This window comes from Vanacampus margaritifer, chromosome 1 (genome assembly GCF_051991255.1).
Source record: "Vanacampus margaritifer isolate UIUO_Vmar chromosome 1, RoL_Vmar_1.0, whole genome shotgun sequence".
Taxonomy (NCBI): Eukaryota; Metazoa; Chordata; class Actinopteri; order Syngnathiformes; family Syngnathidae; genus Vanacampus; species Vanacampus margaritifer.
In genome coordinates, this window is record NC_135432.1 from 60,479,314 (window position 1) to 60,491,894 (window position 12,581).

Consider the following 12,581-nt stretch of genomic DNA (forward strand, 5'->3'; position numbering starts at 1 on the left):
ATATATACTGTGTATCTATATATATATATATATATATATATATATATATATACACACATGAGACCAAGAACTTGTTTTCAAACAAAAGCCATCCAGGAATGGAGGACATTTTAACTTTTTATGAGATATTGTAGTTTTGTATTTGTGTGCAAAAGTGCAGTAAAAGTTTTAAAGATTTTTGAACAAGCTGATTTTTAATAAACCATAATATTATTTTATGCATTTGAATATATTGGAATTACCATCAAATATTTATTAAAATTATGACTTCAAAAGTGCACTTTTAACTTTTCAAAAAGACATATTCACGTCAATGCATCGCCCGACTAGTCTCCAAAATGCAAAATAACAATAATCTTGATTAGCAAACTTTATTATTAGAACTGTGCAATAGGTGCTATGAAGGAGGCACGCAAATGTGAAAGAGTCTAACAATAGGCGCCAGGGTGTAAACTTCCTCTTGAAAGGAACCTCTGAGACTGTTTCTGAAAAGAGATATTAATCAAGTCAGGAGCTGATGAGTCACTGCATCAAAGAAATGCCAAGAAATATGGCAAAGGGCAGATTGGTATGGGTAGAGTTTTCTTAGAAAAATTGAATGGATGTTAAGGATGAAATTCATCATGTACTGTAACTTATTACATTGCACATTTTTGAATGGCGAACTCATTACAATTTTTATTTCAATCAACAACTCATTTTGACTCAGCATAAAATTTCCTTTTGCAAACCAGTAGAGGGAGTTAAACACTACAAATACAGATAAGCCAGTGAGTCCCAACCACAATGAGAGAGTTTACGCACCTGTTGCCACAACAGGATAATAGTGCTCAACTAATCAGGAGCAGCTTGCAGATTTGTGCATTTGTGAATAACGAGATGATCAGCTCATAACTACTCCAATAGATACTGCATACTTTTTGCTCTGTGCCGTGAGATAAAAAAAAAAAAAAAACTCCTTAAAACATGTGGTGTTCCGGTCAGTGGCCAGAACAACAAAAACACCTTATTTGCAAGCAATAATGACCACCAATACAAGAGCTGCATCTTGAAATAATAACAATAATATAACACTCAAACTGCCTGAGAGATACTGATTTAACTGTGATCATTATTATTACTGTTCTGCATAGTTGGGCTGCAACATTTTAGAGACAGCAATAGCATTTCCAAACAATAACCGCAATAATTAGAATATTGCTCAATAATTTTCTTCCTAAAGTGAAGTGTTTTCGAGTACTATCCACTGTCAGACACATACATGCATGCACTATACGGTTACTGTTCGGCTGAAATTTGACCCATTTTGACATTTGGCAGCAATAAAAAAAAAAATACCCCAAATGTCATTCTATCCTCCTGGAATTTGATGATTTTTTTGAAAACCATGCAAAATACAAACAAATAAAAATACTTTAAAATGTCTTCTTTTGCAAACTCCTCAGACTGTGAGGTGAGCGTGATAAAATGTACTCCTGCCAGTGGGTGATAATGCTAATAAGGTTCAAGAGGCACCTTGAAATGGTCCAATTTTGTTTTTCTCGTGACTGTAAGATGTCATCGTGGAAAACAGCACCACACCACAATAAAAAATTAAAAGAATTTTCAAACGCAATGCAATTAGACTACTGGAAAAGCTATGCTAGCCTAGTGTCTACATTTTGGCCAATATTGTCAAATACAGTTATTAGCGGCAAGATCTGTCACAAAGTATCATCTCGTGCTTTAATACTGACTCTTTCAATTGAAGTGACTATGCAAAATTGTCCTATTTTGAACAAGAATGAGGACTTTCAAACTCAGTTCACCTTTTTACACCCAATCATGCACAATGCACAGTAACCACTCAAATATTTTTTCCATTTTTTAAAAAAACTTTCATTTATATTTATGTACAATCTCCTACGTATTTCTTCCTCATTGCTCTGCTGCACCCATACAGCAACAACACAATTACATCATAAAGGAATCCAAATTAGTTTTCTTTTGTGTTACTAAATGCAACCCATGCTGCAGTTGCCCTTTAAACGTTCCTTCAAAAACATTAAGCATAACCATGCAGCTTCATACAAAGATTTAAACCGTTTTTCAGTGCGACAAAGGAGTGTTCCTCGTGTCATCGCTGCAGGAAGTCATCCCTGTTTAGCTTATAGTGGACGGACCTGTTCCGCACCTCAGGTGCAGAAGCTTTTTCAGGACCGTTTTTGCACAGTCCATGGAAGGCCATGCATACATAAGTTTATGAACAAATATGATGTTAATGTGTGTCACTAATATATATATATATATATAGGTGACATACTGTAGTATAAATTCAAATTAAGAAAATTTACCAAGGGAAATAAATCAAAATATAAAATCACTGATATATATATATATATTTATTTATTTATTTATTTTCCTGACATTTTAATGTCAATTTTTTCAATAAATTTCTTGTTAGAATATTTGTATAAATTTTTTTTTTTACTATAAATTAGGATTGTTGTTATTATTATTTTGCATTTTGCTAGCATTTCTCTTGGGAGTCATGAAAATACGGTGGATATAAAAAGTCTACACACCCCTGTGTAAATGCCAGGTTTATGTGAAGTTCAGATATTCTAGTAGGCTTTTCCTGCCATGTGTTTCTTTTTTACCAGATGCTTTGAAGTTTTTTTTTTTTTGTTGCTAACACTTAGTCATCATAATTCCCCTCACCAAGACTAAAGCCCCAGGTCCAGTTGAAGAAAAAACACTCCAAAGCATAATGCTGCCATCGCCATCTTTCACTGTAGGAATAGTGTTCTTTTGGTGATGAGTAATATTGTGTTTACTTTTTGAATTATGGCCAAAAAGTTCAACCTTGTTCACCATTCATCGAACCATAACACATTTTCCCGGAAGACTGCCTTGAGGGAGGCCCCAGTATTGTTAAAATGTGTTATGGCCCTGTAATCTACAGGTAACAATGTCCATTTTTAGCCACGCCATCCTGTAATTTACATTTCTCGCCGTTGGCATCTTTTGTTCGTCCATGAGCAAAATAGAAAAGAGGAGTGACGTCCGGGTGGCAACACACTATTTCTCGACGGCGTGTTCCCCGCCGTGCGTGGGCCACCATCCGTCATTTTCCCGAGGAATGCGTGAACGTTAGTGGCAAGTGTGGCAGCCCTACTTAATAACCGCCGGGCCTGTTTTACAAAGCAAGCGGACCAGCATCCATTTGTAATGACTGAAGAATGTACGTACGTTAGCCGGAGACACGAATTGAATGGGATCAGCCGTGCGTGTGTGTGTGGCGTGGTGCAAACAGGAAGTCACCTCCCCGGCCCGGCCAAGTTGTTATAAAGTGTTGGTGGAAAAGCAGGCTTTTCGGAAACTATGAGCATGTGAGGACTTGTCGGGAGCACTTTAGCAATGGCTGCTAATGTTAAATGACAAAGTGCAATAAAAGATGTCAGATTGCATGGCTTACTGCACTCCGATGGAGCAAATGAATGACGCAATTTTGACTTCAAGAATGGAAGATCACTTCTACGGTCATAGGTTTAGGGTGGCTAAGCTCCTGGGTCAGTCAAGATAAATAGAACATTTAACTGTCATGTACATTTTAACATAATTTCATTCCATTCCAATTCTAATAATAATAATAATAATCTCTTAAATTTTAGGGGGGGCTGGGATTCAATTTAGGGGTGCTTGAGCGCCCCCCAAAATGGGCTAGAAATGCCCATGGTGGAGATTGTGGGCTGAAATATGTGTGTGTCATTCTAATTTGAATTGCTAAACTAAAAATTATTGGAAAACTGTTGACCATGGAGAAGTAATGTATTTTTTATTTTAAGCAGTCAAAGTTTCATCTGCTGGCTGTAGAAAGATATTCATTTAAATAACATGAGAAAAATGGTGGTGATTTTCAAGTTGAATTTATTCCTTAACTCGTTTGCTCCCAAAGACGTATAAAAACGTTCTATTTTAAAATATTGCCATGGTTCCAAAAACGTATTTACGGTCACTTAACGTTTTGTTTTTTTTAATGCTAGAGCATACATAAGGCTTTGATGCAGCCTCTATCCTGAAGAGGTCGCTTAAAGCAATGGTAGTTACTACAAAAAAAACGCCAGCAGGTGGCAGCAGAGTATAAGAGATCAACCAGGGCCATGTTGCAAAAAAGCTATTTTTCCCAGTGTTTTAAACAGATTTGTGAATAATGATGAAACTTTGCTTTGTTCTAATGCTAACTGCTGCAAAACGGAAACATATAGAAATATATTTTTGTTTTCCTGATGAAAAAGGATACTCTAATCTTTCTTTTGGTAGGTTTCATGTTTTTTTTATAGCAATAGAACACAATATTCTGTGGGCCTTGCAAAATCAGTCAAAATCCCGTAAAACAACCGGGAGTGAAGGGGGTTGCTTCAGTGGAAATGGCTGGGAGTGAATCAGTTAACCAAGTTCATAACTCAATTTTGCAAATGTATCACAACAGGAAATAAAAATATCTTAATGCATTCCTTTTCTATAATGTCAGCACAAAGTACTCTAATCCTGATTTCAATTAGGGCACATGCGTGAGTATGAAGGTTTTTTGTCCTGATCCAAATTCGACCTGTTGAGCCTTGAGGGAGGTCTTATCTTTTATCATAATGCCTATCAGGCAATGACAGGGCAATAGTTTGTCAATTTTCAGTGCACCACACTGAACGTTTGGGAAAGTCCGCACATTTTTGTGAGCGTTGTGTCGGTTCTCTCATCTGTAATTAGGAATTTTTCTTTTTTTGCTTCAGGGACTTGTGCAGAGTGTCATTTGTGAATAACTGGAATACCTTTTTCCATTACGCGTAGTCTTCACCAGTGGTTTACAACTGGGGAAACGTAAGCTGCTTACATTTTTGCAGTTTAGCCGCTGCACATGGAAAGAGTGTTGATCTTTTTTTGTGTGTCATTTGCAGGAGTATGATTAAAGTTTTGTTTTTAAACATTTAGTGAAGTGGACACTTGACAAAACAAACCAGTAACCCAATTGCATTCCTTACTCGATGGCCTCATAGATAAATCCCACTTCTGACACCATTTGGCACAGAACTCTGAGGAGTAACCTCCAGCCAGATTCGAACCTGATTATTCAAGGTTGAAGAACCTGTACACTGACCACAACACTGACAGCTGCAGTCAATGGTCTCATGGCTAAATCCAATTTCTGATACCATTTGTCACAATTTTGAAAGGTAACCGGTACCCAAATTTAAGGGTTCGGAAAAACCTGTATAGTGTCCACAGAGTATTAGTGGGACTGAAAAGTGAGCTGTATAATTACGCTGAAAAACTACAACAAAAACATAAAAATGTAAACAAAATACATGTGATTATTTAATGCAGTCTACAGATGTGTTTTGCTTGCTGTTACCCGACCAATCAGAAGGCAGAAAAATGCTGACATCATCATTAGCCAAGGCATGAGGATGGTTTTGAGTGATTTTGCTGCTTAATTCATATTCAACAAAGGCAATATTAATCTGAATTCCTTGTTTACACTATAGAAAATTTTAAATAAAAATAAATAAATAAATAAATAAAAAATTGTGTGTTTGACTTTAAATACAACTGAACTGTACTTAAAAAATGTGACTTTGTTTGTCTGAGACTTGACACATTGACGCGTTGTCTGTTTGTGTAAGAAAAAAAAGAACACACTAAGTGCTGAAACCCGAGCGAAGCAGAAGCAAGTGGAAACAAAAGACTGTGTTTAATTTTCTTTTTTTTCTCCCCCTCCATATTTTCAGCACCCTGCAATCAGCGCATCTTGTTAGCTTTGGATTCAGGTTAGACTTGTTGCAGGAGACAACTCCCTCTCTTCCTCCTCCTTCCTCCTGATGTGCTCCCTTCTCACATCACTTCCACTCATCCGTTCACACTTCTGGCACCATTTGCATTTCTCTTTTTTAAACGAGTGACACACGGCATTTGTTTCTAAGGTGTGACTGTCTCCCTCCCTCCCGGGCCTTGGCCTTTAGTCCTTTAGTCCTTTAGTCCTTTTCATTTCTTCCTTTTCATTTCTTCCTTCTCTCCCTCCCTTCCTCGCCTCTTACTGACAGGTGAATTATCTTTCAAGACAATGGCAGGTGCACGGACGGGTGCCATCAAGGCTCAAAATAATGTTCTTTTTCTTTGAGAGGCAATTTTCGCAATTTTGAGGAGCAATCATTTGCATGTTAATTCCAGTGACAAAGGATTTATTAAACGATATAAATACAAGTCAAATAAATGTTGTGTGGGCTGCAGCTATCAAATATTTTAGCATTTGAGTGCATTCTACTGAAAATTCTGTAGAAAAAAAAGAGAATTCTGATCAACTATAGTTTTGCTTGGTTAAAAGAGCAATTATGAATAGAAAAGACAAAATAAGACATGTCAATAACCAATTGGTTCCCTTTTTTATATTATCAACCGTTTATATTTATATTCTCTTGATAAAAAAATCTAATGAAATAAATCTAAATAAAAATTCAGTAAAATAAAAAATAAAAAAATTGTTATGCAATTACAATTTTTTTTTGTAATAAATAAAGAAAAAAAAATCGAGCCCCCCCCCCCCTCCTAAAAAAACATGCCCCTCCCCCAGTGGCAGTTCATTCTCAATGACACAATCAATAATGCAGATCCATATCACTCCCATTCAAAATTCAAAATGTTCATTCAATTCACCTTAAGAATAATTTTCAGCAATATATTTCCACATTATTCCATATTATTTCATATCATTCCAACATTTTCACCAGTATCATTTTACACCATTCAATATCATTCAGTGTCGTTCCAAATCATTCCATATTGCATATTCCATATTGCACATTTTCACCCAAATCATTCCACACCATTGCATGACAATCAATATCCCATATCATTCCATAACTTTCATTATCATTCCACGTGATTGCATTTCATTCAATATCATGCCAAATCCTTCCACAATTCCATATATTTCCATTCAGCATTCCAGCAACCCACAATTTCTCCAGAAATTGCATTTCCTAGTTGTACAAACACTTTTACAATATTACTGTATTAGTAGTTGTTCTTACATTAGTTACTGTAAATGGAAGAATTGTACCATATATTATATTTGCAAATGTTGGAATGAATGAAGTCTGTAAAAGCAAAGGTTGATAGGGACGATGTGGCGAGATGTCAATCTTCCTGTTCTGTGGTCTGCAGAGCAAAACACGCCCTGCTGGAGCCCTTGAGCAGGGCACGCCGTGATTGTTGAGCAGGATTGTGGAGAAAAAGGAGTGTGCGGTTCTTCTAATTCTCTGGCGTGTTGGGACTTGTAGACTGAAACTGGGCCCGAGACAGAGAAAGCAAAAGGGAGGGAGTGGATGGCTCGAGTAGGTTATGGGCAAGTATCACACGTGGATATGTCAAGTTTTTTTTTTTTTTTTTGGTCTTCTTCTAATAAGAGTCCCAAGTCATTTTAAGTTTAAGGAATCAAAATTGCAAAGTGAAAAGTTTGAATATTTTAGCTCATTCACTGCCAATGACGGCTATAGACGTCAAAAATTCATTTGAACTATTTCTATTAGTTTAACATTTTTTTCCCACTTTTGTCAACTAGTGTATGAAAACCTAGAATTTTATAGTTATAGTTCAAATGAATTTTTGACGTTTATAGCCATTAATGGCAGTGAATGAGTTAATTTAGTACTGTTGCTCATTTCAGTATTTGAGGGTATTATTTTAATTACTTTTTTTTTTTTTGCAATACTAAAATACTTTTGTTTGTGAGATATTGGCAAAATACAATTTTATTCTGAAAACATTCAATTTTTTGTGATTATCTAATTATGATTCTTATTAATTATTCATTCTTCTTTCTTGGCTCTAATGCACTTCTTGACAGTTTACTGTTATTTTATTATTATTATTATTATTATTATTATTATTTACAAATGATAATCAATTTGATTATATTTATTATGATATGTTAATAAATCTGATTAGATGTACATTATTTTGGTTATATTAGATTGGCTGTAATTAAAATGCTGCTCATTCTGAGCAACAACTTTAATTAGCAAATAAAGGCTTTATTTCTTTTTTTTAAGCAGCTGAAAGTGTAAATAAATTAAAGAAAATAAAGTGATGGGAAATGAAATCATGCACTGAAAAAAGAAAAGAAAAAAGGAAGGTGTCCTTTTTTCTTTTCTTTTTCTTTTTTTTTCAGGACGGGCATTCCTGCCAAAGCGACGAGACATTTTGGTGGTCTGAACATGTTCCAGGCTTTTTTTTTATTTGAGATGATGAGGCAACAGTCCTGGAAAGCTCTCCTCCTCCACTATCCCACGGGAATATTCCGCGGAGGAAGAGGGATGGAGAGAGGATCGTGGATGAGAAAGGAAGGAGGGAGGAGGGAAGTGAAGGGGTAAATGCCAGTCAGTGCAGCGGAGAGACGATCGGGTTGAAGCAGCAGAGAGGGCGAGATGTTTATCGCGATTCGTGAAGAATCACGAGCTGCCTCATTGACGTGTGATAATAGGTCAAAGCTGCGCTCATGCCTGCTTGAGTGTCGTTTTCCCAGAAACATATCCTCGAAGCTACCCTCATCATCCTTGGATCACACTTGAGTCTGACCCGCAATCACTCGCTCAGTTAAGAAGCACAGTAAGAGATTGTGTTTTGAAGTGTACAATTTCATACCACTAGGTAAACATATGATTCTCTCCAAACAGTGACTTTTTGACCCGGCACAGTCACCGTTAGTTATTTTAGGGCCACTCTTGGTACTACTAAAGTTAGCCTTACAATACAATACAGAGAAATGAGAGAATTGTAAGAACTACATGAACAAAATGTCATAATCTGCCTTATTGACTCTTAAGGGCCACCATACTTGTCACCAAGGATTGCTTCGACACAACTTTTATACTGGATAACTGGGCCAAAACTCCACCACTGTCCTCGTCAAATCCAATACAAAGACATAGTTACAGTTCAGCTTTTACAATTGAAGGTCTTGCGAAAACGTCTTCTTCTTTTTTTTCACCATTTAGGGCCACTGCCAACAACGCAACCTTTGATACAATACAATATGGAGGTTTGATTACAGTTAGACCATAAAAAAAAAAAAATGAAAAAAAAAAAAAAGAACTGTAGCAAAACGGGACTAGTCAGCAAAATTTGCAATCTGGAAAGCCCCACGCACACAAAAATCTATTTCTGGGTTTAAGCCAGCGAGGGACAGCAGCCAAAACATAAAAATACAGAACATATATATATATATATATATATATATATATATATATATATATATATAGTATTTTACAACAATACTTAACCATATTACACTTCATATCTACCTGTGGATGAAAGAGCGTGTGGTAAAAATATATGTTACCGATGCACATGATTCAAGTGAAAGGGACAAAGCCCCCACCTTGAAATATATTTAAATTTTTTCATCTTTATTCTTGCTCACACCCTATTTCGGAATCAACCTCCATCTTCCGCTTATCTTCTCTTTTTTTTATTTTTTTTAATGAAGTACTTGAGTTCACATTGCAGGGAGTCCACATAGCACCTTGCTAAAATGCCTTTTTGACCCTGAAACTTTAAACCCAAATTAAACTGAAATAAGCTACTTCCAAATGTAAGCTTGTCCCGCTCTGTTGCCGTAGCGCCTTGAGAAGAATTCGAGCTGCAATGTATCCATCGCGGACCCTCATCACCCGCATGTATATGTGTGTGTGTATGTAACACATTACTCTAATATGACCTCTTTTTACAGTCATGCAGGAGTAATCTGGCTGTGATATATAGCAGGGATTTCCACAACAGACCAAAACTGTATATAGGTTTCTGCAAAAAAAAAAAAAGAATACAAATAATAATAATAATTAAAAAATACAATAATCTCCAGACTCCAGTGAATTGTTATGGACTCGTCCTGGCTGCTGCCTCACTGCGTACACGAGCCAAAAACACACTGTGCTTGTTGCTGTAACTGAAAAATCAATTATCTCAATTTACTCCAGACCAAAACTATTTGGATGTATGTATGAGCCGTCTTGTGAGTGGTTACGCCTAACACAGGGGAGGGCATCCTAAGGCCTTATTTGGACCGCATGAGCGTTTGAACCAGTCTCGTCATTTTTGAAAAACCTTATACAGTATATGTATATTTAAGCTAGAAACTCTCGTACTTTACTGTAATCAGTAACAAACAAACGTTACTTGTTTTCATAAATCGAGTATAGTCGGCAAAACTCACATTCTGTACTTATTAGAAGTACAGATATTTGATATTAGCAAGAGCTAGCTAGCGTTAGCACATACATATATATATATATATATATATATATATATATATGACTACATACAAGTCAAGCCAACGCAAGCTAGCTCTTACTAGTATCAAGTATCTGTACTTCTAATAAGTACAGAATGTGAGTTTTGCCGACTATACTAGATTATATTTTGAACTGGGTAACAAAATATGCTAAATTAGCTAACGGTAAAGACTGGAGAGAACTTGTACTGTTATTTCCACTTCATACTGCAAGATTCCAAGATCTCAATCAATCAAAAATATGTTGACTTTACATTGCTATGCTTACATCTTTTTAACATTGTGTTGTCGCCATGCAAAGTTGGGAAAAAAAAGTTACTGGAATAAGAATAGAATACATCATCGATAAATGGTACTCCATTGTATTGTGCTCTATGCTTGTATGTGTTGTACTGTATTGTATTGTGTTTATATCATGCACCTTGGCCACCAGGCGGCAGAGTAATACATACAGCCCTAACTAACGTATTTGGCGATGAAACACAGAAGAAGAAAATTGCAACTAAGATGTATTAGTCTTCTTTTTATTATTATTTTATTATTGTATTTTTTACATAGGAATAAATGTATGCCTGTGAGCACTGTTTTTTGCACTAAGCTATTAGTGACATCAAATTGTTGGTTAGCATTAAGCTAACATACTTTTATAAGCATATGGTTTGGTTAAACACAATGGGGTAATTTTAGTTTGTTATATGTTTAGTTTTCCAGTAAACTTCAAGTGGGAGTGGCAATAAACAGCTTGAAGCAAGTACTTGACCGTATTCTTTTTTAAATAACTGTACACTTCCCGACAGGCTCACATCTCTGAAAACTTGTAAATGGGGTCACTCATAATTTTAACATCAATAAATTATTTGTGCATATTTGTTACTTCCTGACACTCGACCTTGCGGTGGAGGTCACGGTATATGATAATGTGTTAACTTACTTCCAAAGGGTCATGAGCACATAAACGTTTTTGTTTAACCGCAACGATAGCTCGCGGCCTGCAGGGCCAAAGTGAATGAAACCAGATATGCAGATGAGCCCAACAACCGCTCACCTGCTAATTATCTGTTTGGGTGGAACCGCAGTCAGCTTTCTTGAAAGACAATAAAAAAGAGAAGCGCGTCTGCATATTTGACCACAATCTCGCCAACCGCACGCTTGTCGGCGGCTCTTACCGTTTGGCATGAGTGTCTTTTACGGTTACAAAAGCGAGTGAATGGATAAATATATCAGTGGCTGACTACCCGGTATTTACCCGACAGATGAGCGGAGATGTGGGCAGCGGACGTTATCGCTTGCTCCGATCTCTTTGTTGGTGTCCTCAGCAAGTATTGTTGTTGATGTGACTGTCACGACCGCGTGAGTGTGTTTGTGCGTGTGCGTGTGTGCCATTCCACACTCACTATAATCTTAGCGGCACCTTTTGATGCACTCATGGCAGAAACAAAAGATTGAAGGCAGGAAAGGACACATGTTTTTTAACATGTACACCGTGTCTGAGGTTGCTTCAAGAGAGTTTCCTTGCACAAAATGTTATATTGTCCAATTAAATTAAATTTAACTTATTCGGGCAAATACTTTTTGGTCTTGAGTTATAGCGTTTTGGCATAACTGCATTGCAAGATAATTAGAGAAAACTTTAGGAGCTCTATAAGGCAAGGAACTATATTTGGTTACTTGAAGAGGTGTTCCAAATAGACTGAGCATGCCTGATTATGAGGAAGGTAATCTGCTAAAAATAATAGCCATTAAAAAAACTCAAAAATTAAAATAATTAATTAAAAAATTTATATATAAATACTGTACGTGATTTTTTTTTAAATGCTTGTATACATATAATTACTAATAATACTCAAATATTAATACTCAAAAATTCAATGTACAGTAATGAAAATAATATTTAAAAAGGAAAAAAAAGTTTGTCAATAATTGTAATTGACGTAAGGTGTAAATTCGGTATTTTATTGAGTGACTTATAAAATGTTAGGAACTTTCCACTAAAGCCAGTTGGCTAAAATTAATAATCATTATATTTTTAAATATGTACAGTATAAACAAATACACATAAAATATACCGTATATTTGTTGTTCAGTAAAACATATTTATTTTTTAAATACTTTTTTTGTATTTTCATCTTTCTATATATTAAAAAAACAATAAAAATGGGGAAAAAACTTTAAAAAAAATAACCATCATTTAATTTCAAAATATAAGCAAGCAGGTAGCCTATACGTGAACTAAATTTGAAAAAAACATTTTTAAATT